We start from the raw sequence: 26053 nt of genomic DNA on the forward strand, positions 1-26053 counted from the left end.
ATAATAAAGTTCATATTAATAATAATAATGCTGATGAATGATGTTGCTGTTTTAGGCTTCTAACCTTTGTCTTTGGCCATCTTTTTTTCTGTTCTTTGCTTTTTTTTTTAAATTATCAAGTCATAAAAAAAATAAAGAACAATTCAAGAAAACAAAAAAGCAAGATTAAAAACAGTAAGATCAATAGTAACTATACAAATCAAAATACATAGGAAAAAACAAACTATTATATGATAGAATTAATTTGAGTATATTTCATCATTAAATAAACAAAGTTAATGCACAACAAAATTACATGTAAAGAGAAAAAAATAAAAAAGAGTTAAAATATTCAAAGTGATAAAAAGATTATTTTATAAAAGACTATAAAATAATGAACTTCTAACTAAATTAAACTATACTTATTATTATTAGAAAGGGTAAGAGAGAGCAGTAGAAAAAATATTTGTGTGTATTCAAGTTGTGTAAAATGATACAATATAGAAGGGTATTTATAGGTGTTAAGAGAATCGAAATAATAAAGACGTAATATCCTATAATAAATATTTAGATATGTTAAATAATGCTAATTGATCTAATTGATCCTAATTATACTCTAACAGTTATATTCAATTTATTGATATATATAATATTAAATTGTGTGATACTTAAATATCTCAATTAGTTGATATAATTAATCCACCATAATGAATTGTATTTAATGAGTTAAAAGAAATAAATCAGGAAACATTTTAAGAAACATGCCACGTCAACTTTATCATTAAGTGCAAAAATTCAATTTTTATATAATAGAATAAATAGAATAGATAGATATCTCATTATTCGTTATTTTAACTTATCTATTATATATATTTTTTATATTTACCACTCAATATATTAAAATACAATTTATATATCTAGATAAGAATTACATAGATATTTAATTAAAAGAATATTTAATTTTTTAAAATATAATAACAGTTTTAATTTCTTTGATTTTTCTTTTTACATTTTTTTGTGTATTTTTTTAAATAAAAGACAAGCCTATAGCAAAAATAGGAAGAGATTGTAGTATTTATTGAAGAGGGAAAAAACAAATATAATTAAAATTCATACATTTAAAATGTGTTTGAACTTCAAAAAATGAGATGAGACATGAGAATCCACAGACACTTGGTTTCAATGAATCTGTTTACACCATTCAACTCAGTGTTTTTTAGCTTTCTGTTTTCTTCTTTTCTATTTCATATGAATTTATCAGTGCCAAACATGTATCACATAGAGTATTTTTTAATTCCATCCTAATCCATATATTATCTTTGCTAAACAAAATATAAAAGAAAAAAAAGACAGTAAATAAATTAAAGTTATTATTATTTAAAGAGACAGTAAATATATTAGTATTTTTGTATTTTAAATTAATTAAGATCTAAATGAAAGATAACATTAATTTAAAAAAGTTAAATTAAAATTAACTCAAACATTGATATTTAAATTATAAAAAAAATTGATTTTCATATTTTATAAAATATCATACTGGCGGTAATTGTAAATATGACGCTACTTAAAATTAAATAAAGTAACACAGATAAAACAAATTAAAAAATAAAAAATAACTTAATCTTGTATAAAATTTATCTATAAAATTCTGTACCGAAAAATAAATTTAATTTTAGTATATTAATAATATAAAATATTTTATATAATCATTCAATTCAATTAGATTTATCTATTTAGGTCATTATTAAAAAATAAATTTAAGATACCAACGTACAATTACTTTAAATTAAGTAACAATTATCAATACTATATAAGGAACACACTATTCCACTAAGAATGATTGCCATAAGGAATAATTTTCTAATTTTCTATACTAATATTAGAAAGTTTATATAATACTATATAATAATATTATCATTATCAATACTATATGATATCAAAACAAAAAAAAATCACTGTACTAATATAATATTATCAATATTATATAAATTATTTTTGTATTTATTTTTCTGTGCGTATATAATATTTAATTAACACATTAAGACATATATAATATTTTGTTAATACATATATAACATAAAGTGATTTACAAATTATTATTAATTCGTATGTAATGTATAATTAAATTTAATGAATTCAATTAGAATAAACAATAAATTTTTTATTTTATTTCAGACTTTATAAATGAATAAATTAATTAACTAATATAACAAATTATAATTAATGTAATAAAATTAATTAAGTAATATATATTAAAATAAATTATATTAATATTTAAATATCTAATCAAATCAATTAGCTGATATAATTAAGTCATGGTAATAAATTGTATTGAATGAGTTAAAATAATTAAATCAGGAAACACTCTCCGAGACATGCCACGTCAACTCCATCATTAAGTGTAAACATCCGATTTTATATAATAGAATAGATTGGAATCAAATATTTTCCTCCAAAATTAAGAAATTCTCCTCTACTCCTTACTAATTTTACAACCAAAATGTGCCACATGTCACTCTCTCATTATAATTGAAATTAAATATTTTCCTCCAAAATTAAGGAGAATTATATTCTTCTCTATACTAATTTTACAACCAAAATATGCCATATGTCACTCCCTCATTGCAATTGAAATCAAATTTTTCTCTCCAAAATTAAAGAGTTTTTCCCTCCTCCTGTTTCCTTTCTCTATCTCTCTCATTCATTCAACCACTCTATCTATTTTAGATATCATTATCAATATCAATGACTAATTACCAATTTGACAATCAAAATGTGAAACATGACATTCTTTAATTGCATTAAAATTGAAATTAAAATATTAAAATTGAAATTGAAATATACCTATATTATGTATCATATATTACAATCTAATTTAATAATCAAATGTGTCACATGACACTCTCTTATTAAAATTGAGAGAAAATATTTTCTCCAAAATTAATAAACTCTTTTCCTAAATTCTCTCATCTATCTCTCTCAATTTTCAATTTTTCTCTACCATTTTCACTCTATATATAATTTATATTTTATATTAGTAATTTGACAAATCAAAATATGTCATCTGATATTTTTTTATTACAATTAAAATATTTTTTTTCAAAATTAACAAATTTTCACTCTCACTCTTATTCTTCATCTTTATATTTCTCTCTCTTTTCTCTCATTCTCTATTTTTTTACCTTTTTATTCTAAAAAAATAAAATTAATAAAATAATATAATTCAAATAAAAAATAGACTTTTTCATATAAAAATAATAACTAAAATTTCTGTTATTTGATTTTCTATCTATAGAGATCATGATCTTTTTAGCCAGAGATTTTTGTCAACCTACGAATTTTTTTTGTAAAAATAGTTTGATTTTATAAATCTTTTGTGTCATACATAATCTATACTATTAGAACAAAGTGGACCGTAATTTAAAAAAAAAATTATTCCGTAATATTATTACGGGTAAAAATACTAGTAATAACTAAAATAATAACATCGAATAAACAAAATGCAATAAAACTCTTCATAAGCCTCGTCATCCGTCTCCTGAAAAGATAAAGCTGTAGGGGGTGAGAGTCTAACCACACGGTCTCACCACAGAATTTTCAGAATTGTCATAAGAAGATATTTAATAAGAAAATTGTTTTCAAACTCAATGATTATCGGTGTCTTATGAATCCTTTAAAAACTAATGGTTTAACCACCAAAAATTCAAAAGAATTTTAAAGAAAATTAGTTAATTATCCAAAAATTAGAAAGTCATTTTTTAGATAAAAAGATTTTAAAAGTTTTCTAACAATATGAATGACCAACATATTCCAAGTATGGGTTCATTAAGTCTATGTTAAACCAGCTTGATATTTCATACTTTATTATACCACAACACAAACCAAACATGGCTTCAGGTCCAAACAGCTCAATCAATGTCCAATTTACTATAATCCAACCAATTTTAGTCACAAACACAAGTAGGGATGTTCAAGCACAATCAAATAGTTACATTAAGTAGAGCAATTAGCAATTAGACAGAATTATTCACATAGGCAAACAAAATACAATATGCACACCCAAACAATGTCACATAAATGCATATGATGAATGCCTTTCCTATGGCTGATGAGTCTCATCTGTTAGTTATCAAGCCAACCTGACAAGTCTGATTTGCTAAACCTTTGGACTGTCCCCCGACGCGCATCCCATGAGTCTATGCATAGCATTTTCTCATATATATATATATATATATATATATATATATATATATATATATATATATATATATATATATATATATATATATATATATATATATCAAATTGCTCAATAGGGGTACTATTCTCGGGAATTTATACGTGCCCGGTCATCCTTACGTCATAGGGTCAACAGAATATCGAGTCTCAACCTGGAATACGTGGTAGCAAGCTACGGTACTTTACTCAGGAAAACTCGTATCTCAGATAAAAGAAGTGCAAAAGTCACATATTCATTTATTCATCATCATTTCCGCACTTCTTAACAATTCATATTAAATCAATCATCATTCAAGCCATAAGTCACTTTTTCTCAAATCTCTTTACTTGAAAACCAAAATCAATCAATCTCAGTCATAACTTTAAAATTCTCATTTTTCAAATTATTTCAAGCTCACAAACCACTTTTTCTCAAGCATAAATTCTCCTTTTTTAATTAATTACTTCAAATGAAGCTTTTTTATTTTTATAAAAATTTCGACATCATCTTTGTTGAGTTAAGAAATTAACTAACTTAATTGATGATAACAAACATTATTTTATTGGGTAATTAATTAGTTTTAAATGTGTTTGGTTAAGTGTTGCAGGTCATAAATCAAAGAATCAGCAGCCCAATTGGAAGGAAACAAAAACCAGTTTATTGGTGAATATCTAACCAACAAAGCCCAAAGTAACTAAGCAAAGAAACCAAATGGGCTAAGAACTAAAAGAAGAAAATCCAAGCCCAAATTGATCCTACCAAACTTCTCATACAAGATTGATGTCTTCACTCTCTCTTATTGCTCCGGTCAGCAATAAAGCACAAGAAAGAGAGCTTCATCCTTCCTACCCATTTCATCAAAGAAGAAAGAAAGAGAAAGCCTAATCACAAAGGCCTCAAATTTGATGAAGTGAGTCCATATTCATAAGCAATCCCATTAGGTGATCTAAGTCCATTCTTTATCTAACTTAGTGGCTAACTAAGTAACTAAAGTTCATTTGCATCTGAACTATTTCCTTCTCTACTGAACAAACTCTCTGTTCTCGTTCTTCTTTTCTCTCACCCACGCATGAAAAGATGGCTATGCTAGGATTCACATCCTACAAGAAAAAGAGAGTTTCTGATCGCAAGCTTTGTCTTTTAGACAATACACAAAGAAGAAAAACGGAAGAAGCTTCTTGAAAAAAAGGTCAAATCAATGAAGCCAAAAGTAAAGGACTCCTCTAGCATAATTAGAAGATAAAGGTAGATTATTTCTATTTACGTGCATGTTGATAGCTTGATTAAAACCTACCTTCTTCTACACATACCATTTCGAAAAAAAATAAAGGAAGTGGTGTCTGTTTTTTTCTGCTGTGAATCAATGAATTAGATTGTTTCTTGGAGCCAAAGCACAAGATTAATGGCTTGGATTTTGATAAGCTGATGAGAGAGAAAAATGTTACTGCTGTTGTGTCTGCTACAGAGCTTAGTTCTAAGTCAAAATCCCTGATTTTTTGGGCTGATGAAAGAAAGAGAGAAAGGTTAATTTCCAACTGGTTCAAGAACCAAGGAGCTGAACCCTAGCCGTGGAAAAAGCAAGATACAAATAGAAAAATTACTTCAGAGTGAAGGCAAGGAGAGATAACTAGTGTTCTTGAGGTGTATGTTCTGAGAAGAGCTCTTTGAAGAAGTTCATATAACTGGAAAGTGTTTCCTAATCAAAGATGCATTATGCCAGTATGAAGAACTGAATCAGAGGCTTGCTAATTTGGTTTATCACATAGCAAAGAGGCTTTTGAAGAAGTCAATCTCCTTCATGTTTTACTGATTTTAATTTACTTTTCAATGTTTATCTTTCTGTAATTTCTTGAGGTAAAAGGCTGAATGAGAAAGTTTATTGAAAAAGCCTAAGAGTGGAAAAAGGCAGAGAGAAACACTTGAGTGAAAAGCCTAGAGTGATTTCAGATTTCTTTAGGTTGATTCTGTGTCTTGTATCTTGTACTTGTGAGGTACCCCTTTCTTAGTTGGGTTAGCACTAAGAGTGAAGAGTTAGGTATTAGCATAGCCAATGTCAAGTTAGGTTAGAACTTGAGTGTGAAAGGATTGTGTCAATCCTGTGGAATTGGTGTATGTAATACTTTAACTAAAGTGGAAATTCCACCACTGTTGTGGTGAAGACTAGACGTAAGTTGCATAGCACAAAGCAACCGAACCAGGATACATGATGGTGTTAGCTTTTCTCTTCTCTGCTCTGTCCTATTTTCTTATATTCATGAGACAAAATGAAATTGTCTCATAAATTTTCTGCTGCTAAGTTCAAACAGATTCAGACTACAAGTTTGGTTTAAAAGAGTCTATTCATTAAATTAAAAGAAGGTCATAGATTTAACCCCCTTCTCTAAGTCTTCTACAACCTTCAATCTCCTTTAAAACTCGGATCCTGCCACCCTTTTCGGGTCCCACCCAAATATTCTTCAAACCTTTCTCAATCATTTCCAAATCTTAATCATTTTTCAAAATTCAACCAGTTCTAATATCAAATTATTTTCAGATCGGACCAATTCCAATAATAAATCTTTTTCAAAATTAAACCAGCTCTAATATTAAATCATTTATAAAATCAAACTAATTCAAAACTAAGCCACTTTCAAAATCAATTCATTTTCATATCTCAAATCATTTCCAAAGCCTATGCATTTACATTATCAAATTAACTTCATTATCAAATTAATTCCGAAACCAAGAAAAATTATTTTTCATAATAAACAACTCAATAACCTTGCAAACCAATTTCTTATCAACAATCGCACATCACTCAGGCAATTAGTAATTCAATCCAGCAAACAATCACATCCATAAGACAAACATAATCACAAAAATATATTTTTCACATCAATATCTATTTATAACAACTCTGTAATATAAAATAAATTTTAAAAAAAATTTCTACCTCAACTCGTTGAAATCCGAAAGCTATACAGCGCGTCAAAACCCCTTCTTCTCGGTCTGTAACCTCGGCAGCCACAACTTCAATTCCAATCCACTTTCGCAGCAACCGTAGCAGCTCTAATCACAATATATATAATAATCGAACCTCAATCTTATAACAATTAATGCCGCAAAACCTTAGCTAAGATAACAGAACAGTTACCAAAGAGATTTCAGGAATGAAAACGCTTACCGCAACTAAGGAGAAACACTGAACTGAAAAGCAGCGGCTCAAGCGGTGGTCCCGGTGGCCATGACGTCGTTCCCGGCATCCAGAGATGTGGTGACACGATTCAAACAGAACCAGGAGGAGTGACAGCAACTCCAAGTGGCTTCCATTGAGCTCTAGCAGCACAGACCTCCTCCGATGGTGGCCCGACAATGACGACGGCGACAAAAGCTTCGACGGCGGCGGCTGTGGCTCGACAACGAAGGGAACAGCCCCTTCCCTCCTCGGTCTTCCTTCTCTCTCGTTCATGTTAACAACAGCGATGAAGGTCCTTCCAGCGGCGGCGTACGGTTCTGACAGGGATAGAAGCACGGATGGCGGCGACGGGCTTCATCATCGACAACAGTGGTGACTGGCGTGAGGAGGCATCGCAGCTTCTCTTCCTCTCCTTCTCTCGGATCTCTTATCTTTCTCTCTGCTCGCGACACGACGGCGTAGAAACAACGATCGTGGCGAGGCGGTGGCGAGCTACGTGGTCTTTCTCTCCCGTCAGTGCTCTCTCTTCTTTTCGAATCTCTTCCCTTCTCTGTCAGCAGCGTCGGTGATGGTGGCAGTAACACCCACCACGCCGCCTTCCCTTCTTCCCCCTCTCCTTCCTCTCTGCGGTGTGTTTTGTGTATGTATAGAAAAAAGGAAATGGAGAGGGGTTTGGCGGCTGCTGAAAGGGAAAAACAAGGTGTGGGTGTGCTGTGTGCAAGCAAGGGCGGCAGTGAAAATAAGGAGGTGGGGTGAGTTTAGTATGTCATTTAGTTAGGGTTAGAGTTTTGGGAAGTATTTAGCAAATTAGGATTTTATTTTGGGATAATTAATAATATTATTAAGGTATAAAATAGTATTAAAAATTAAGTTTAATCAAATAAAATTATCTTTAAAGAAAATATTATTTGTTCATTAATATATAAATTATATTCAAATAATTACTAATTAAACAAAAATTAAAAATAATTAAATTTATTTTTTTATTTATAAAATAAAACTTTACATCTACATATTTAAAATATAGTACATAAAATTTATTATTATTTTTCAATTACTAAAACTTTAAATTATAATTAGAAAATTATCCAATTTATATGTAAAATATCTAAAAATATAATTTTAATTAAATATAATAAATTATAAATAATTTATTTTTTAATTTTTAAAAATTCAGAATCTTGCAGAAATAATATGACTGTTCACAAAATTCATAAAATTTGAATCTTTAATTCTAATCATAATAGCAAAACACTCTGCCTGAGTTGATAATTCAAAAATTAAAAATTTAAATTAAATTAAAAATATATAACAATAGCTGAAGATACATAAATTACTAATTTTAAAAAATTACTAACATGTTCTAGTGTTCCTAGTAGCAATGATGATGCTAAATCATCATCTTATGTAACTAGTGATGACTCCAATATATGCTTGACAACACCACAAAAGAATTCAATTATATATATATATATATATATATATATATATATATATATATATATATATATATATATATATATATTCTTCTTCTATACAAGCGGTCGTATCAACACTAATAAATATACCAAAGCAAATTAAATATTAGTGTGATAAATATTCTTCTTTTTTTTATGATTGTTTCACATGTTTTTATTCATATTTGCAGCTAGCTGTTCCTGGAAGCTAAGCAAGTTTTTCATACTAAAATAAATGTAAATGCATATAAACCGATTTATTTCTGTATATGTATGTGTAGATAGTGGAATAATGATGAATAAGAAAACCAATAAGTTTAATTTCCAATGAAGAGCCCCATTGGCTCATTCAGCAATATAATAACTTTATAAGCACAAATTAAAAGATTTTCTACTAAAAAAAATATACTTACCGAAAATTTGTCTGCCATACAACAAATAATTAAGCCAATAAATTATAATTCAAATGATATAATTTCTCTATACTTATCTAAGAGGTCGCGAGTTTAAATTTCTCTATATTTGGTTAAAAAAATACATCAAATAATTAATGTTATTTTAATTAATATTAAAAATGAATAAATATTTCTAAATTTTAAATTAGATAAATGTATTAAAACGAAAGAGTAGTATTTTTTAATATAAAATTTAATTTGTGAACATATACAGGCACCTATATTCGATTATTATTGAGGGATCTAATTCACAGTTTCACATCATATATATCCAAATTCTTCATCTATGATGATATCACTATTAAGAAAATATGAATTGAAACATGGAATAAATATATAATAATAGGTGTCAATCTTTTCTCCATTTACCTGCAATTGTTTCACATGTATTTAATGTTTTATTAGATGTAGAAGTTCTTTTTCATTATGAGTTTAATTTATCATATACTTAAGTGAGTGTAAGTGGAGTGTTGAAGAAAACCAATAATTTTTTTTAGTGGAGAATCTCATTCAGCACCAAACATTTGATGATGAACATACACAGAAAAAAACACGACGAATCTCTAATTGGGAGTTTGGGACAAAAGCAATGTTGAACTTGATGGTTCAATTCATAAACATTAGTCTTCTGAAGTAATATAAAAAGAATTAAGTAAATTCTTAAAAAGTTTAAATATATCTATGCTTATATGATTATTATCAATATAATTTGTGTTGGGTCATCGTTAGAAGTTCTTGGTAGGTGTGGTGTGCTTGGATATCGGCGTTTGGATAGGATTAGATTGTATCCAGTATTTTAAAAGAGCATTTTGAAAGTTGAAGATCTGTGCCGATGAGAAAAGAGATGCACAAGTATTGGCTAGTTGGGTTCTTCTCAGTTATATGGATTATTTGGTTATGCAGAAACGATGTCATTTTTCACAGCAAGCCAACAAAAATTAGACGCCATGGATCAATCCTTTTCATGTGCTACTGATTGGTGTTGTAAATAATTCATGTTGTTGATGACTATACCGAAAATAACATAGAAGTTGTTTGATTTTTATGGTTTGTTTTGTCTTACTTGCTACACTTGGGTCTTGAGTTTTTTCTTTTAAAAAAAAATAAAAAAAGAAACTCTTAACCATTTAAGAAATTTCAGAAAGAAATTAAAGTAAATCACATCTAACTCAAAATTTTTAAAATAATAAATTAATGAATCTTTATTCTTCTATATTTTTTCATTTTATAAATTTCTCATTCTTCTATATTTTTCTATTTTATAAACTCCTCATTCTTTTATGTTTTTTCATTGTGTGACTAATTTATTACTCTCGTCATATATGCTAGTTAACAATTTAAATTATTATTATGTATGCTTATATAAAAAATTTATTTACCTAATTTGTCTCTAAATCAGTACCTCCTTTACTACAATTTGTGGTCATGCAAGGCTTGATCTTCTACAGCAGCATTAGCAGATCATAATCTTTCTGAACTTGGATGTCTCGCTTTAACTTCTCATAACTGCCAATAATCTTCTCTTCAGCAGGATTGTAGAATGCTCTTCACAACAAAATATCATTCAACAAGATTCAGACGTAGACACAGGAAAACAACTCAAGAGTTTGCAGTTTCACATTGCAACACATTTAAACTAAGTCTTCTATAAGCCAATCACAGTTAGCCCTATCATGAAGAACTAAATCAAATTTTAACTTGCCATATTATCTTTTCATATCCTTATGAGTGAGCCCTTGAATCTCTATGAGTCCCTGCCCAGTTACTTTGTCCTCAAATACTCTGAGAGCGTGGCAAAGAGAGTAGAAGGCCTTCTCGAAATGCTACACAAATTGCGCAATGAGATGCTGCGTGATGACCTTTCTCTACCCTTTCGCCGTGACCGCCTCATCCTTTATTTCAAATGCCTTTGCATGATTGAGCCTTTCTTCCAATGCATCACCCAAACCACCTATCTTTGTTTGGTACAATGCCATCAACCCTCAACAGCACTTTTCTTAGCACAACATCCATTTGGAGAAGGCCTCTGTTCTCTTCAACCTGGGAGCCCTCTGCACCCACATTGCTCTCTCCTGCGACCAAAGCACCATCCAAGGCCATCGCCTTGCCATCGACGCCTTAAATAATGCTGCACATTGGTTCGATCAACTGTCGGTGCTTGAGTCTCCCAAGGCATCTGGCACCATTGACTTGTCAGAACCATACATCGATAGGGTAGCAGAATAGTTTTCCGGCTTGAAATTGAAGTTTTGTGGTCTCCAACCTTATGGATCATCATTACCTGGATATTGTTGGGCCGATCGTGGGGAGCTCTCGACAACTGGGGAGACTTCGGAGAGGAATCAAGTGAGAGAACATAAGATGAGAAGACATCACACCCAACTCAAAACCTTAAAGTGTCAACACTCCTCACACTTGCAACACTAACAATCTCTTCCTCAAGTGTGAGCCTCCACATCTAACATCAACTCCCTTCTAGCTCCTCCACCTCCACGAGAATTCGTCCATCACACCGCCGTAAAACACCACGGGACACGCCGCCCGGACCACCTTTGCTGGGAAGACTTTCGATGTTTCACCTTGAATACCCCTTAAAACCACCAGACCGATTAACTATCGGCTCTGATATCACTTGTTGGGCCGGCCGTGGGAAGCTCTCGACAACCGGGGAGACTTCGGGAAGGAATCAAGTGTGAGAACATAAGATGAGAAGACACCACATCCAACTCAAAACCTTAAGGTGTCAAGTTAATGGGTCTCTCATCTTATAAAATTCTCACTCTTCCTTGGTATCAGAGCTTTGGTTGTTCGTTTTTGTGCTGATTAAATGGAGGAAAATACTCATGGACCAAATATGGTCAAATTGAATTCCTAAAATTATTCAATTTGGAAGACCCTCATGGAAGATATGTTGTATAGCAAAGACTTGTATGATCCTGTGGAGGGAGATAAATCCAAAGGTACTAAATCTGATGCTGAATGGAAGAAACTGAATCGGAAGGCAGTTGCTTTGATTAGGCAATGGCTTGATCTTAGTGTGTATCCACATGTTGACACCGAAATGAATGCTGAGAAGATGTGGAAGAAATTGAAGGAGTTATATGAGAGAAAGAATGTGAAAAACAAAGCATTATTGATTAGGAAGCTTGTCAATATGAATTATGTTGAAGGTAAATCAATGCCGGAGCACTTGAGCATTTTTCAGGAGACAGTGAACCAACTGACAAATAATGAAATCACTTTGAATGATGAGTTGTGAGCCTTGTTGTTGTTGAGCTCTTTGCCTGATAGTTGGGAAGTTCTGGTTGTGACACTGACTAACTCAGCTCCAAAAGAAAAGTTGACATTAGCAATGGTTAAAGAGAGCATGTTGAATGAAGAAGCCAGAAGAAGAGAGCGAGGTTTGACTAATGCCTCCTCCCAGTCAGAAGCACTTGTTTCAGAGTCACGGGGGAGAAGTCAAAGTAGAAAACCTTACAGTTCTGACAGGTCAGAGAGTCGAAGCAAGTCAAGAGGAAAGTACAAGCCAAGAAAGGAATTCATTTGTCACCATTGTGGCAAGCCGGGGCATATCAAGAGGTATTGTAGATTCTTGAAAAGAGAATAATCAATGGGAAGAAACGAAGACAAAGGTAAAGATAGTGATAAAGAAACTACTGCTATTGTTTATGAAGATGTTCTTATCACATATGATGAAAATTATGTGAATCTTGTCTGTGATGATTCCACTTGGATTATGGACTCTGGTGCCTCATGTCATGTCACTCCGAGGTGTGAATTTTTCACTTCCTATACTATCAAAAATTTTGGCAAGATCAAATTAGGAGATAAAGGAGTGTGTGATATCATTGGTATGGGTGATATGTGGCTTGAAACTAACATGGGATGCAAGTTGCAGTTGAAGAATGTTAGGCTTTCTAAAATTTTTCTAGGCTTTTCTAGGATTTTCAAGAATTTTATTGGGTTTTTCTAGGGGTTTTTCAAGGATTTCTAGGTTTTCTAAGTTTTCAAGAGTTTTTATGGTTTTCTAGGATTTTCTAGCGTTTTCTAACGTTTTCTAGGGTTTTCTAGGGTTTTCTAGTGTTTTCTAGGATTTTGTAGGATTTTTCTAGGACTTTCAATGATTTTTCCAGGGTTTTCTATATTTTTCTAAGGTTTTTTAGTGCTTTCTTAGGGTTTTCGAATGTTTTTTAGGGTTTTCTAGAATTTTCTAGGATTTTTCTAGTGTTTTCTTAGGTTTTTCAAAGATTTTCTATGGTTTTCTAGGATTTTCTTTTAGTATTTTCTAGGATTTTCTAAGATTTTTCAATAATTTTCTAGGGTCTTTCCAGGGTTTTCTATGTTTTTCTAGAGTTTTCTGGGCTTTTCTAGGGTTTTTAGGGTTCTATAGGATTTTCTAGGATTTTTCTCAGGTTTTCTAGGATATTCTAGAATTTTCTAAAGTTTTCTGAGGCATTTCTAGTGTTTTCTAGGAATTTCTCGAGATTTCTAAGGTTTTCTAGAGTTTTCTTAGGATTTTCTAGGTTTTCTAGGGTTTTTGAGGGTTTTCTTAGGGTTTTCTAGAATTTTTAGGGTTTTCCAGGTTTTTCTAGGGATTTCTAAGGTTTTCAAGGTACTTTTAGGGTTTTCTAAGGTTTTCAAGCGTTTATCTAGGATTTTCTATAATTTTTCTAGGATTTTCTATGGTTTTCTAAGGTTTTTTAGTGTTTTCTAGGGTTTTCTATGTTTTTCTCGGGTTTTTTAGTATTTTCGAGGGTTTTTAAGATTTTCTAGGGTTTTCGAGGGTTTTTCTAGGGTTTTCTAGGGTTTTATAGGTTTTTCTAGAAATTTTTAGAGTTTTTCTAGTGTTTCTTGGGTTTATCAAAGATTTTCTATGATTTTCTAGGTTTTTCTAGGGTTTTTTAGTGTTTTCTAGGAGTTTCTAGGGTTTCTTTAGGATTTTCTAGGGTTTTTCTAGAGTTTTCCAAGATTGTTTTATGTTTTTCTAGGGTTTTTGGTTTTTCTTTGGGTTTTCTAGGGTTTTTCAGGGTTTCTAGGATTTTCTTGGGTTTTTGAGGGTTTTTTAGGATTCTCTAGAATTTTTGAGCATTTTTCTAAGATTTTCTAGTGTTTTATAGGTTTTTCTAAGATTTTCAAGGGTTTTTTTAGTGTTTTCTTGGGTTTTCCAGTGTTTTGCTATGATTTTCAAGGATTTTTAGGGTTTTTTATAGTTTTCTAGGGTATTCTAGTATTTTCTAGGATTCTCTAGGGCTTTTCTCTGGTTTTTTAGGATTTTTTAAGGTTTTTCTGGGGATTTCTAAGGTTTTTTAGGGATTTCTAAGTTTTTCTAAATTTTTCTAGGGTTTTCTAACTTTTTTAGGGTTTTCTAGGATTTTTAGGATTTTTCTAGGATTTTTCAGGGATTTCTAGGGATTTTCTTTAGGTTTTCTAATATTTCTAGGGTTTTGTAGTGGTTTTCTAGAGTTTTTCTAATGTTTTCTAGGGTTTTTGAGGGGCTTTCAGTGTTTTCTAAGATTTTCGAGGGTTTATCTATGGTTTTTCAAGATTTTTTTAGGATTTTCTGGGATTTTCTAGTATTTTTTAGTGTTTTCTATGGTTGTGTAGGGTTTTTCTAGGACTTTCTATGATTTTTCTAGGGGTTTCTATGTTTTCTAGGGTTTTTTAGTGTTTTCGAATGTTTTTTAAGGTTTTCTAGAATTTCCTAGGATTTTTCTAGTATTTTCTTAGGTTTTTCAAAGATTTTCTATGGTTTTCTAGGGTTTTCTTTTAGTATTTTATAGGATTTTCTAGGATTTTTAAAGGATTTTCTAGGGTCTTTTCGGAGTTTTCCAGGGTTTTCTATGTTTTTCTAGAGTTTTTTGGGGTTTTCTTTGGGTTTTCTAGGGTTTTTAGGGTTTTCTAAAATTTTTTGATCTAGGGTTTTCTAGGGTTTTTCTCAGGTTTTCTAGGATATTCTAGGATTGTCTAGAGTTTTCTGAGGTTTTTCTAGGGTTTTCTAAGGTTTTCTAGAGTTTTCTTAGGGTTTTGTAGGGTTTTCAAGGGTTTTCTTAGGATTTACTAGGATTTTTAGGGTTTTTCAGGGTTTTCTAGGGTTTTCAAGGTACTTTTAGGGTTTTCTAAGGTTTTCGAGGGTTTATCTAGGATTTTCTATAATTTTTCTAGGGTTTTCTAAGGTTTTTTAGTATTTTCTAGGGTTTTCTAAGGTTTTTTAGTGTTTTCTAGGGTTTTTCTAGGATTTTCTAAGGTTTTTTAGGGTTTTCTATGTTTTTCTTGGATTTTTTAGTGTTTTCTAAAGGTTTTCGAGGGTTTTTTAAGATTTTCTAGGGTTTTCGAGGGTTTTTCTAGGGTTTTCTAGGGTTTTATAGGTTTTTCTAGGATTTTCTAGGATTTAGTTAGGGTTTTCTAGGATTTTCTAGAATTTTTTAGAGTTTTTCTAGTGTTTCTTGGGTTTTTCAAAAATTTTCTATAGTTTTCTAGGATTTTCTAGGGTTTTTTAGTATTTTCTAGGATTTTCTAGGGTTTCTTTAGGGTTTTCCAAGATTTTTCTAGAGTTTTCCAAGATTGTTTTATGTTTTTCTAGAGTTTTCTGGGGTTTTCTTTGGGTTTTCTAGGGGTTTTCTAGGATTTTCTTGGGTTTTGAGGGTTTTTTAGGATTCTCTAGAATTTTCGAGCGTTTTTCTAAGATTTTCTAGGGTTTTATAGGTTTTTCTAGGATTTTCTAGGGTTTTCTTAGAGTTTTCTTGGGTTTTCCAATGTTTTGATATAGTTTTCTAGGATTTTCTAGGGTTTTTATGGTTTTCTAGGGTATTCTAGTATTTTTTAGGATTCTCTAGGATTTTTTTCTGGTTTTCTATGATTTTCTAGGATTTTTCTGGGGATTTATAAGATTTTTTAATGATTTCTAGGTTTTTCTAGATTTTTCTAGGGTTTTCTTAGGGTTTTCTAGCCTTTTTAGGGTTTTCTAGGGTTTTTAGGATTTTTAACGGTTTTTTAAGGATTTTTCTAGGATTTTTTAGGAAATTCTAGGGGTTTTCTTTAGGTTTTCTAATATTTTCTAGGGTTTTCTAGAGTTTTTCTAACGTTTTCTAGGGTTTTTGAGGGGCTTTCAGTGTTTTCTAGAATTTTCGAGGATTTATCTAGGGTTTTCCAAGATTTTTCTAGCATTTTCTGGGGTTTTCTAGGGTTTTGTAGGGTTTTTCTAGGACTTTCTATGATTTTTCTAGGATTTTCTATGTTTTCTAGGTTTAGTGTTTTCTTAGGGTTTTAGAATGTCTTTTAGGGTTTTCTAGAATTTTGTAGGATTTTTCTAGTGTTTTCTTGGGGTTTTCAAAGATTTTTTATGGTTTTCTAGGATTTTCTTTTAGTATTTTCTAGGATTTTCTAGGACTTTTCAAGAATTTTCTAGGGTCTTTCCGGAGTTTTCCAGGGTTTTCTATATTTTTCTAGAGTTTTCTGGGAATTTCTTTGGGTTTTTTAAGGTTTTCTAGGATTTTTTAGGGTTTTCTAGGATTTTTCTCAGGTTTTCTAGTATATTCTAGGATTTTCTAGAGACTTGTGAGGTTTTTCTAGGGTTTTCTAGGGATTTCTCGAGATTTTTAAGGTTTTTTAGAGTTTTCTTAGGGTTTTCTAGGTTTTCTAGGGTTCTCGAGAGTTTTCTAGGATTTTCTAGGATTTTTAGGATTTTCCAGGATTTTCTAAGGTTTTTCTAGGGTTTTCAAGGTACTTTTAGGGTTTCCTAAGGTTTTCGAGGGTTTATCTAGGATTTTCTATAATTTTTTAGGATTTTCTAGGGTTTTGTAAGGTTTTTTAATGTTTTCCAAGGTTTTCTAGGATTTTTCTAGGATTTTCTAAGGTTTTTCTAGAGTTTTCTACGTTTTTCTCGGGTTTTTTAGTGTTTTCTTAGGGTTTTTGCAGGTTCTTTAAGATTTTCTAGGGGTTTTCGAGGGATTTTCTAAGGTTTTATAGGTTTTCTAGGATCTTTTAGGGTTTTCTTTGGATTTTCTAGGATTTTTTAGAGTTTTTCTAGTATTTCTTGGGTTTTTCAAAGATTTTCTATGGTTTTCTAGTTTTTTCTAGTATTTTTTAGTGTTTTCTAGGATTTACTAGGCTTTCTTTAAGGTTTTCTAGGGTTTTTCTAGAGTTTTCCAAGATTGATTTATATTTTTCTAGGATTTTCTAGGGTTTTCTTTGGGTTTTTTAGGGTTTTTCAGGGTTTTCTAGGATCTTCTTGGGTTTTCAAGGATTTTTTAGGATTCTCTAGAATTTTCGAGCGTTTTTCTAAGATTTTCTAGGGTTTTATAGGTTTTTCTAGGATTTTCTAGGGTTTTCTTAGAGTTTTCTTGGGTTTTCCAATGTTTTGCTATGGTTTTCTAGGATTTTCTAGGGTTTTTTTATGGTTTTCTAGGGTATTCTAGTATTTTCTAGGATTCTCTAGGGTTTTTCCTGGTTTTCTAGGATTTTCTAGGATTTTTCTTGGAATTTCTAAGGTTTTTTATGGTTTTCTAGGTTTTTCTAGATTGTTCTAGGGTTTTCTTAGGGTTTTCTAGCCTTTTTAGGGTTTTCTAGGGTTTTTAGGATTTTTTTAGGATTTTTCTAGGATTTTTAGGTATTTCTAGGGATTTTCTTTAGGTTTTTTAATGTTTTCTAGGGTTTTTTTAGAGTTTTTCTAGAGTTTTCTAGGGGTTTTTAGGTTTTCCTAGAGTTTTCTAAGGTTTTCATAGGGTTTTCTAGGATTTTCTAGGGTTTTCTAGGATTTTTCTAAGATTTTCTAGGGTTTTCTAAGTGTTTTTATGGTTTTCTTCAGTTTTTTAGAGTTTTCTAGGTTTTTCGAGTGTTTTCTTAGGGTTTCCTAGAATTTTTACGGTTTTTTAGGATTTTGTAGGGTTTTTCAAGGATTTCTAGAGATTTCTAGGATTTTTTAGGATTTTTTTAGGGTTTTTCTGGGGTTTTATAGGATTTTTGACTGTTTTTTAGGGTTTTTCTAGGGTTTTCTCGAATTTTATAGGATTTTTTAGTGTTTTCTATGGTTTTTCTAGGATTTTCTAGAGTTTTCTACGGTTTTTCTAGCATTTTTCTTGTGTTTTCTAGGTTTTTTCTAAGATTTTTTAGGTTTTTCTAGGGATTTCTAGGGTTTTCTTAAGATTTTTTAAGGTTTTCGAGGGTTTTCTTAGGGTTCTCTAGGGTTTTAGGGTTGTTCTAGGATTTTCAAAGGTTTTCGAGGGTTTTTCTAGGGTTTTCTAGGGTTTTATAGGTTTTCCTAGGATTTTCCAAGGTTTTCTATGCTCTTTTAGGATTTTCTAGGATTTTCTAGGGTTTTCTAGAGTTGTCTAGGGTTTTTCTAGGTTTTCTATGGATATCTAGAATTTTTAGGGTTTTCTAGAGTTTTCGAGAGTTTTTCTAGGGTTTTCGAGAGTTTTTTGAGTGTTTTCGAAGCGTTTCAATAGTTTTCTAGGGTTTTTCTTGGATTTTCTAGGGTCTTTCTAGAGTTCTCCAAGATTTTCTATGTTTTCCTAGGGTTTTCTGGGGTGTTCTTTGAGTTTTCTAGGATTTTTTAATGTTTTCAAGGATTTTATAGGATTTTCGTGGGTTTCTTAGGACTCTCTAGGGTTTTCGAGCGTTTTTCTAAGGTTTTCTAGGATTTTCTAGGTTTTTCTAGGGTTTTTCTTGGGTTTTTCAAAGATTTTTTAAGGTTTTCTTGGATTTTCTAGGTGTTTTTAGGGTTTTCTAGGGTTTTCTGGGGTTTTTCTAGGATTTTCTAAGGTTTTCTAGATTTTTCTAGGTTTTCTAGGATTTTTGAGGGTTTTATTAGGGTTTTCTAGGGTTTTCGAAGGATTTTCTTGGTTTTTTAGGTTTTTCTTAGAATTTTCTAGGTTTTGTTGGTTTTCCTAAGGTTTTCTAGGGAATTTTAGGGATTTCTAGAATTTTCTTAGGGCTTTTGAGGGTTTTTTTTAGGATTTTCTTAAGGTTTTCTAGGATTTTCTTGGATTTTCTATGGTTTTTCTAGAGTTTTCTTATTATTTTCTACGGTTTTCTATAGTTTTCGAGGGTTTTTTAAGATTTTCTATGATTTTCTAGGGTTTTCTTAGGGTTTTCAATGATTTTCTAGGATTTTTTAGTGTTTTTCTAGTGTTTCTTGGGTTTTCCAAAGATTTTCTATGGTTTTCTAGTTTTTTCTAGGCTTTTTGAGTGTTTTCTAGAATTTTATAGGATTTTTTTAGGTTTTCTAGGGTTTTTCTAGAGTTTTCGATTATTTTATGTTTTTCTAGGGTTTTCTGGGGTTTTCTTTGGATTTTCTAGGGTTTTTCAGGGTTTCCTAGGATTTTCTTGGGTTTTCAAGGGTTTTTTTGGATTCTCTAGAATTTTTTAGCGTTTTTCTTAGATTTTCTAGAGTTTCATAGGTTTTTTTAGGATTTTCTTAGAGTTTTCTTGGGTTTTCCAATGTTTTGCTATGGTTTTCTAGGATTTTCTAAGGTTTTTTTATGGTTTTCTAGGGTATTCTATTATTTTCTAGGATTCTCTAGGATTTTTTTTCGTTTTCTAGGATTTTCTAGGGTTTTCTAGGGATTTCTAAGGTTTTTTATGGATTTCTAGGTTTTTCTAGATTGTTCTAGGGTTTTCTTAGGGTTTCTAGCCTTTTTAGGGTTTTCTAGGGTTTTTAGGAATTTTTACCGTTTTTTTAGGATTTTTCTAGGATTTTTTAGGAATTTCTAGGAATTTTCTTTAGGTTTTCTAATATTTTCTAAGGTTTTCTAGCGGTTATTTAGAGTTTTTCTAGAGTTTTCTAGGGTTTTTTTAGGTTTTTCTAGAGTTCTCTAAGGTTTTTATAGGGTTTTCTAGGATTTTTCTCGGATTTTCTAGGATTTTCTAAGTTTTTTTAAGGTTTTCTTCGGTTTTTTAGAGTTTTCAAGGGTTTTCGAGTGTTCTAGGATTTTTAGGGTTTTTTTTAGATTTTGTAGGGTTTTTCTAGGGTTTTTTAAGATTTTAAGAATTTTTTAGGATTTTCTAGGATTTTCGACTATTTTTTAGGGCTTTCTACGATTTTTCTAGGGTTTTCTAGAATTTAATAGGGTTTTTTAGGATTTTCTATGGTTTTTCTAGGATTTTCTTGGAATTTCTAGAGTTTTCTACGATTTTTCTAACATTTTTCTTGTATTTTCTAGGTATTTTCTAGGATTTTCTAGGTTTTTCTATAGATTTTTAGGGATTTCTAGGGTTTTCTTAAGGTTTTTAAGGTTTTCGAGGGTTTTCTTAGGGTTCTCTAGGGTTTTAGGGTTGTTCTAGGATTTTCAAGGATTTTCGAGGGTTTTTTAATATTTTCCAGGGTTTTCGAGGGTTTCTCCAGGGTTTTCTAGGGTTTTATAGGTTTTCCTAGGATTTTCCAAGGTTTTCTATGCTTTTTTAGGATTTTCTAGGATTTTTCTAGGATTTTCTAGGGTATTCTAGAGTTGTCTAGGGTTTTTCTAGGTTTTTAAGGGATATATATGGTTTTCTTAGATTTTCTTAGGGTTTTCTAGGATTTTTGAGGGTTTTTTAAAATTTTCTAGAGTTTTCGAGAGTTTTTCTAGGGTTTTCGAGAGTTTTTTGAGGGTTTTCAAAGCGTTTTAATGGTTTTCTAGGGTTTTTCTAGTGTTTTCTTCGGTTTATCAAAGATTTTCTATGGTTTTCTAGGGTTTTCTAAGATTTTTCTAGGATTTTCTAAGGTCTTTATGGAGTTTTCCAAGATTTTCTATGTTTTCCTAGAGTTTTCTAGGATTTTTTAATGTTTTCAAGGATTTTATAGGATTTTCGTGGGTTTCTTAGGACTCTCTAGGGTTTTCGAGCATTTTTCTAAGGTTTTCTAGGGTTTTATAGGTTTTTCTAGGGTTTTTCTTGGGTTTTTCAAAGATTTTTTAGGGTTTTCTAGGTGTTTTTAGGGTTTTCTAGGGTTTTTGGGGTTTTTCTAAGGTTTTCTATATTTTCTAGATTTTCTAGGATTTTTGAGGATTTTCTTAAGGTTTTCTAGGGATTTCAAAAGATTTTCTTGGTTTTTTAGGTTTTTCTTAGAATTTTCTAGGTTTTTTTGGTTTTTCTAGGGTTTTCTAGGGAATTTTAGGGATTTCTAGGATTTTCTAAGATTTTCTTAGGGCTTTTGAGGGTTTTTTAGTGTTTCCTAGGGTTTTTCTTGGGTTTTCTAGTGTTTTTGACAATTTTTTAGAGTTTTCTAGGAGTTTCTAGGGTTCTCTATGGTTTTACGAGTTTTTTTGGATTTTCTAGAGTTTTCTTAGGGTTTTCTAGGATTTCCTTGGATTTTCTATGGTTTTTCTAGAGTTTTCTTATTGTTTTCTATGATTTTCTATGGTTTTCTATGGAATTTTAGGATTTTCTATGATTTTCTAGGGTTTTTCTAGGGTTTTCCTAGGATTTTCTAGGATTTTTTAGAGTTTTTCTAGTGTTTCTTGGGGTTTTCAAAGATTTTCTACGATTTTTTAGTTTTTTCTAGGATTTTTTAGTGTTTTCTAGGATTTTCTAGGGTTTAGGGTTTTAGGGTTTAAGGTTTTAGGGTTTAGGGTTTTGGGGTTTAGGATTTTGGGTTTAGTGGTTTAGGTTTTATGGTTTAGGGTTTAGGGTTTTAGGGGTTAGGGTTTTAGGGGTTAAGGATTTAGGGTTTTAGGGGTTAAGGGTTTTAGGGGTTTAGGGTTTAGGATTTAGGATTTAGGGTTCAGGGTTCAGGGTTCAGGGTTTAAGGTTTAGATTTTAGGTTTTTGTAGGGGTTTTCTAGGTTTTTCTATGGTTTACGAGGCTTTTTGTATATTTTCGATGATTTTCTAGGGTTTTCGAGGCTTTTTTAGGGTTTTTATGGTTTTTGATTTTTTCCAAGGGTTTTCTAGAGTTTTTTTAGATTTTCTAAGGTATTCTAGATTTTTCTAGGGTTTTCTTCAGGTTTTTTAGGGTTTTCTAGGATTTTCGAAGGTTTTCCAAGAATTTCTAGGATTTTCTTAGGTTTTTCTCAAGTTTTCGAGGGTTTTTTTGGATTTTCTATGGTTTTTGAGGGTTTTCTAGGATTTTCAGGGTTTTTCTAGGGTGTTCAAGGTTTTTCTAGGGTTTTTTAGGTTTTTCTTGGATTTTCTAAGGTTTTTAGTGGTTTTCTAAGAATTTCTAGGGGTTTTCTATTATTTTCGAGGGTTTTCTAAGGTTTTTTACATTTTTCGAGGGTTTTTTTAGGGTTTTCTAGGTTTTTTCTAGGGTGTTTCAGGGTTTTCTCGAGATTTTTAGGGTTTTCTAGAGTTTTCGTAGGGTTTTCTAGGGTTTTTGAGAGTTTTCTATGATTTTCGAGGGATTTTCTGGGGTTTTCTTGGGTTTTTAGGATTTTTCTAACATTTTCTAGGTTTTTCTAGAGTTTTTAAGGATAGTTTTGTGTTTTCTAGGATTTTTTAGGAATTTTCAGGGGTTTTTTGGGGATTTTCTAGGGGTTTTCTTGGGTTTTCTATGATTTTCTAGAATTTTCTAAGTTTTTTAGGGTTTTCTAGGAGTTTCTAGGGGTTTTCTGGGTTTTTCTAAGGACTTTCTAGTGTTTTCTACGATTTTCTAGGATTTTTTTGGATTTTTTCTAGGATTTTCTTAGTGTTTTTTAGGATTTTCTACGATTTTTCTAGGGTTTTCTAGTGATATCTCGAGTTTTCTAGGGTTTTCTTAGGGTTTTCTCAGGTTTTCTCGTGTTTTATGAGGTTTTCTCTGGTTTTTGAGCATTTTCTAGGATATTCCAAGGTTTTTCTATGATTTTCTAAGGTTTTCTATAGTTTTCTTGGGTTTTTTAGGGGTTTTTCGGGTTTTCTAGAGTTTTCTGTGGTTTGCTAGAAATTTTTAGGTATTTTCTAGGGTTTTCTATGGTGTTCGGGGGTTTTCGAGTGTCTTTTTTGGTTTTCTTGAGTTTTTTGCGGGTTTCGAAGGTTTCTCTAGGGATTTCTAGGTTTTTTAGGGTGTTCCAGGATATTCTAGGAATATCTAGTGTTTTCTAGGGTTTTCTTATTATTTTCTAGGGTTTTCTAGTGTTTTCTAGTGTTTTCTAGTGTTTTCTAATTATTTTCTGGGGTTCTCTAGGGTTTTCTAGTTTTTTCTACGGTTTTGTATGGTTTTCGAGAATTTTTTAGGATTTTCTATGATTTTTGAGAGTTTTTCTAGGATTTTCTATGGTTTTCTAGTGTTTTCTAGGATTTTCTAGGATTTTCTAGGTTTTTCTAGAGTTTTCTTGGAGTTTCTAGGGTTTTTTAGAAATTTTCTAGTACTTTCTAAGGTTTTCTTATGTTTTCTATGGTTTTCTAGGGTTTTCTAGGATTTTCTAGGATTTTCTAGGGTTTTTCTAGAGTTTTTTTGGAGTTTCTAGGGTTTTTTAGGATTTTTCTAGTACTTTCTAAGGTTTTCTTGGATTTTCTAGGGTTTTCTTGGGATTTCTAGGGTTTTCTATGGTTTTCTGCCATTTTCTAGGTTTTTAGGGTTTTCTAGGGTTTTCTTAGGGTTTTCTAATTTTTTTGAGGGGTTTTAAGGATTTTCTATGGTTTTCGAGGGTTTTTCTTGGATTTTATAGGATTTTCTAGGTTTTTCTGGGGTTTTTCTAGGATCTTCTATGATTTTCTAGGGTTTCCTAGGGTTTTCTAGGTTTTTGTAGGGGTTTCCTAGGGTTTTCTATGATTTTCAAGGGTTTTTGTAGGATTTTCTATGATTTTCTAGGGTTTACGAGGCTTTTTTAGGGTTTTCTATGGTTTTCGATTTTTTTCCTCGGTTTTCTATCTTTTTTTTGGATTTTCTAAGGTCTTCTCAGTTTTCTATAGTTTTCGAGGATTTTTCTAGGGTTTTCTAGATTTTTCTAGGGTGTTCCAGGGTTTTCTAGGGATTTCTAGGATTTTATAGGGTTTTCGTAAGGTTTTCTAGAGTTTTTGAGTGTTCTGTATGATTTTTGAGGGTTTTTCTAGGATTTTCTTGAATTTTTAGCGTTTTTTCTGGGATTTTTTAATTTTTTCTAGGGTGTTTCTAAGGTTTTTAAGGGTAGCTTTGGGTTTTCTAGGGTTTTTTAGGAATTTTCAGGGGTTTTCTAGGGTTTTCTAGGGGTTTTTTTGGGTTTTCTATGATTTTCTAGAATTTTCTAGGGTTTTTCAGGAATTTCTATGGGTTTTTTGGGTTTCTCTAGGGGTTTTCTAGTGATTTCTACGGATTTCTAGGATTTTTTAGGTTTTTAGGGTTTTCTTACGGTTTTTAGAGTTTTCTACGATTTTTCTAGGGTTTTCTAGAGATTTATTGGTTTTTCTAGGGTTTTCTTAGGGTTTCTCATGTTTTCTCGTGTTTTATAAGGTTTTCTTTGGTTTTCGAGGGTTTATCTAGGATTTTCTAGGGTTTTTCTAGGATTTTCTAGGGTTTTCTATGATTTTCTAGGATTTTTTAGGTTTTTTTGGGTTTTCTAGAATTTTCTGTGGTTTTCTAGGAATTTCTAGGAGTTTTCTAGGGTTTTCTATTGTTTTCGAGGGTTTTATAGGGTTTTTAGGGTTTTCTTGGGGTTTTTGCGGGTTTCAAGGGATTTTCTAGGGTTTTCTTGGTTTTTTCTAGGGTGTTCTAGGGTTTTCTTGGAATATCTAGTGTTTTTTAGTGTTTTCTTATGGTTTTCTAGGATTTTCGATGGTTTTCTAGTGTTTTCTAGTGTTTTCTAATGGTTTTAATAGGTTTTTCTGGGGTTTTCTAGTGTTTTCTACGGTTTTCTAAGATTTTCTTATGGTTTTCTAGGGTTTTCGAGGGTTTTTTAGGATTTTGTATGGTTTTGAGGGTTTTTCTAGGATTTTCTATAGTTTTCTAGGATTTTCTAGGGTTTTTCTAGTGTTTTCTTGGGTTTTCTAGGGTTTTTTAGGATTTTCTAGTAGTTTCTAAGGTTTTCAAGGGTTTTCTTGGGTTTTCTAGAGATTTCTAGGGATTTCTAAGGATTTTCTAGGGTTTTCGAGGCTTTATTACGTTTTTCTATAGTTTTTTTATTGTTTTTCTAGGTTATTTTTGGATTTTCTAGAGTTTTTTGGGGGATTTTTTTAGAGTTTTCTAGGGTTTTCTAGGATTTTCTAGGGTTTTCTAAGGATTTCTAAGGGTTTTCTAGGTTTTTCTAGAGGTTTTCTAGGGTTTTCTATGGTTTTCGAGGGTTTTTCTACGATTTTCTAGGATTTTTTAGTGTTTTTGAGACTTTTTACGGTTTTCTATGGTTTTCGCTTGTTTTTCTAGGGTCTTCTAGGTTTTTTTTTATTTTTTAAGGTTTTCTAATGTTTTTAGGGTATTTTGGATTTTCTCGGGTTTTCTAGGGTTTTCAAGGGATTTCTGGTGTTTTTTTTGGATTTTCTAGATTTTTTAGTATTTTCTATGGTTTTTTTTTATTTTCTAAGGTTTTCTAATGTTTTTAGGGTATTTTGGATTTTCTCGGGTTTTCTAGGGTTTTCAAGGGATTTCTGGTGTTTTTTTAGTATTTTCTATGGTTTTCTATGATTTTTTAGGTTTTCGGGGTTTTAGGATTTTCTAGGGTTTTCTAGGAATTTCTAGGGTTTTCTAGGGTTTTCTATGAATTTCTAGAATTTTCTAGGGTTTTCTTAGGGTTTTCTTGGGTTTTCGATGATTTTTTAAGGTTTTCGAGGGTTTTTCTAGGATTTTCCAAGGTTTTTCTAAGGTTTTCAAGAGTTTTCTTTAGTTTTCTGTGTTTTTCTAGGAATTTTGAGTGGTTTTCTATGGTTTTCGAGGATTTTTAACGGTTTTTTAGGATTTTTGTAGTGTG

At 31.1% G+C, this 26053-nt stretch overlaps 1 long non-coding RNA gene across 1 annotated transcript; it reads right to left on the minus strand.

The window, feature by feature from the left end:
* Positions 1 to 3370: 3370 nt before the first annotated feature.
* LOC140179879 (uncharacterized) lies at positions 3371 to 8089 on the minus strand. Its single transcript, XR_011873711.1, has 3 exons — positions 7362 to 8089; positions 7131 to 7246; positions 3371 to 3517 (listed from the first exon to the last, which is right to left on the minus strand). It is a non-coding gene; the product is annotated as an uncharacterized lncRNA (long non-coding RNA).
* Positions 8090 to 26053: the final 17964 nt, after the last annotated feature.

The sequence above is a fragment of the Arachis hypogaea genome, chromosome 16 (assembly GCF_003086295.3).
Source record: "Arachis hypogaea cultivar Tifrunner chromosome 16, arahy.Tifrunner.gnm2.J5K5, whole genome shotgun sequence".
NCBI classification, from domain to species: domain Eukaryota; kingdom Viridiplantae; phylum Streptophyta; class Magnoliopsida; order Fabales; family Fabaceae; genus Arachis; species Arachis hypogaea.